This window comes from Otolemur garnettii, unplaced genomic scaffold (genome assembly GCF_000181295.1).
Source record: "Otolemur garnettii isolate 467f Iridium unplaced genomic scaffold, OtoGar3 scaffold00268, whole genome shotgun sequence".
NCBI lineage: Eukaryota > Metazoa > Chordata > Mammalia > Primates > Galagidae > Otolemur > Otolemur garnettii.
The window spans coordinates 506,688-510,035 of record NW_003852663.1 but is presented as its reverse complement, the minus strand read 5'-3'; the positions used below and the strand labels follow the sequence as shown (position 1 = coordinate 510,035).

The following is a 3,348-nucleotide window of genomic DNA, read 5'->3' as shown; positions in this document are numbered from 1 at the left end:
GAACCCGCCACCTTAGGTGTACGTGGCTGGCGCCTTAGCCGGTTGAGCTATAGGCGCCGAGCCATCTTGTTTTTTTCTAAAAAGTATATTTTTTCACTAAAAAGATCAAGAGAAAGTGGAGGCAGATGCCACCTAGTGACCAGAATCAGAGTTGCAATTCTGAAAGTCTCTGGAGGCTTTGCAAGGGGAGGAGGGAATGAGGGAGGGACTTGGATTTCTTGACGTCAGCCAGATCTTTCTGGAATTTACCACCCACTGTCAGTAATCTTCTGAATATAGGACTTTCTGTGGTCTCTAAGCCCTAAAACTAGATATCCATTTCCTGCCTGAGCTCAAGAGAAAACTGCGTACGTGTGTGATTATTTGGGGTGAAGAAATCTGAGACAGAAACACACATAAACAGACAGTCAACTCAATAGATTTCATCTGCTTTTTCTCAAAGAAACCAGTGTATTGTGGACATATTTCCAAATCATAATATACAGGGTGTCCATAAATTTCGAGTGCAATGCACATGAATTTTATGGACATCCTGTATATGTACCTAATGTTTGCTAGTTGAGTTATGTATTTTTGCTTTTTAAAATATTTATCTTAATAAATTTTCCTGATTACAAAATCTAAAACAAAACAAAATGGGGCGGCACCTGTAGCTCAGCGGGTAGGGTGCCAGCCACATACGCCAAGGCTGGCGGATTCGAGCCCAGCCCGGGCCAGCTAAACAACAAGGACAACTGCAACAAAAAAAAATAACAGGCGTCGTCGTGGGCGCCTGTAGTCCCAGGTACTTTGGAGGTTGAGGCAAGAGAATTGCTTAAGCTCAATTGCTTTAGGTTGCTGGGAGCTGTGACGCCACTCACTCTACCCAGGGTGACATAGTGAGACTCTGTCTCAAAAAAATAAATAAAATAAAATAGTATGTGTATATAACCTTTATATCCTGTTTAATCTGCCCGACTCTCATGCCCTGACCCAAAGATATTCAGTGAAAATAGGTACATGTTCTCCAGATGTGTTTATCTGCATGTAATTTATTAATGTATAGCTATGTATAAAGAAAAATACATAAAATGTTCAAAAATATACATATTCTTCAAAATTATCATGTTATGAAAATGCTTCTAAAATTTGCCTATTTCACTTAGTAAAATATCACTGATTTTCACTGGCATTTTATTAACTAGTGTTTACTGGGCATAAATACTGCTCATGAAGTGAATTTTCTTTTTTTTTTTTAATTGAGACAGAATTCCCTTTGTCACCCTTGGTAGAGTGCTATGACATTATAGCTCACAGCAACCTCCAACTCTTGGGCTCAAACGATTCTCTCACCTCAACCTCCGGAGTAGCTGGCCCACCACAAGTCCCTGCTATTTTTAGAGATGGGGTCTAGCTCTTGCTCAGGCTGTGAACTCAGGGCAATCCACCCTCCTCTCAGAGTGCTAGGATTACAGGTGGGAGCCATTGCACCTGGCTGAAGTGAATTTTCTGTTGCCATCATTGACCCACCTATCTTGGTAAGTCCATCTAACGTATCACAAATGTAAGCTTCTTACAGCTTTCAAACATTTTCTCTACTTTTCATATAACATTTGCCTTTTTTCCACTATATACCATATCTTAATTTTTTTATTTTTTTTTTTGAGACAGAATTTCAAGCTGGCGCCCTGGGTAGAGTGCCATGGCATCACAGCTCATAGGCCTCTTGGGCTTAAGTGATTCTCTTGCCTCAACATCCCAAGTAGCTGGGACTACAGGCACCCACCACAATACCAGGCTATTTTTTGTTGCAGTTGTCATTGTTGCTTAGCTGGCCAGGGCTGGGTTCAAACCCACTGGCCTTAGTATATGTGGCTAACACCATAACCACCGTGCTACAGGAGCCAAACCTTTTAATTTTTTTCTTGAGACAGAGTCTCACCTTGTCACCCTTGGAAGAGTGCTGTGATATCACACCCCACAGCAACCCCAAACTCTTGGACTTAAGAGATTCTCTTGCCTCAGCCTCCCAAGTAGCTGGGACTACAGGTACCCACCACAATGCCTGGCTTATTTTTGGAGAGGGGGGTCTCACCCTTGCTCAGGCTGGTCTTGAACTCTTGAGCTCAGGCAATCCACTGGACTAAGCCTCCCAGAATGCTGGCATTGCAGTTGTGAGCCACTGTACCTGACCTACTTAATTTTATTTATTTTTATTTTTTTATTTTTTTGCAGTTTTTGGCTGGGGCTGGGTTTCAACCCACCACCTCCGGCATATGGGGCCGGCATCCTACTCCTTTGAGCCACAGGCACCGCCCTAATTTTTTTTTAATTTTAAAAAATATGGAACACTTCAAGAATTTGCACATCATCCTTGTGCAAAGGTCATGCTAATATTCTCTGTATATATGCTGCCAAAGCAAGCACTAAATTTTTCAATAATGTTGTTAATTACAGATGGTGAGGTACCATGTTTCCCTGAAAATAAGAAATACCCAAAAAATAAGCCCTAGCAGGATTTCTATGCATTTGTTAAATATAAGCCCTACCCCGACAATAAGACCTAGTGATGGTTATGCTGCATAGCCACGCCATGCATTTCAGTGCTGAGCAGAGCAGTAAGGAAGACTGGAATACCTTTTATCTGCCACAAGTCCTTTCTCCAAGCCATTCACACTTGCGTGGGTTCGAGTGTGGTAACCCACAGTTGCAGGCATCCTATTACACATGTGCAAACGGCTAGGGGAAAGGAGTTCACGCATCACCAGCACCAGCCCCACCAACAAGGTCCGCTCCCCATGTCAGGTTCCAGAAGAAGATGACTTAACTGTATTTGAATAAATGTAGATTGTTGTATTATACTTAATAAAAATAAGACATCCCCTGAAAATAAGCCCTAGTGTGTCTTCTTGAGAAAAAAATAAATATAAGACAGCATCTTATTTTCAGGGAAACACGGTACTTACTAATCAAAAACCATCTTGACCTTAAGCATATAAGGGGCTGCTACACTTCATTCCTGATACATTTTGGTTTCCCTTTTTTAGGTTTTCTAATTTCAGAAGGTGGAGATTTGGACCCTCCCGTTCATGATCCCTTTCTTTTGAAGAGAAAGGCTGATTCTTACTATTCTTGCTATTCCAAAAGCCCTGGTTTGGGGCCTATGTTCACACTGGCATTCAGTCTGGTCAGATGCAATGTTCTTGAGATGTGGGAACCCAGTTGTCACCAGAGTAGCAGCCAGGAGAAGTAAGAGTGTGAATTAAGTATTCAATTAAAAGAAAATGCGATTTCTATGTCAAAAAAAGGGGGGGGATAATAAATGTGGGTGAGGAGGTGGATAAATTAGAACCCTTATGGGATGTAAAA

At 41.6% G+C, this 3,348-nt stretch overlaps 1 non-coding gene across 1 annotated transcript; it reads right to left on the bottom strand.

Moving 5' to 3' along the window:
- Positions 1–2,316: 2,316 nt before the first annotated feature.
- Positions 2,317–2,419, bottom strand: LOC111722512. Its single transcript, XR_002771300.1, has one exon. It is a non-coding gene; the product is annotated as a U6 spliceosomal RNA (small nuclear RNA).
- Between the last annotated feature and the right edge of the window lie 929 nt (positions 2,420–3,348).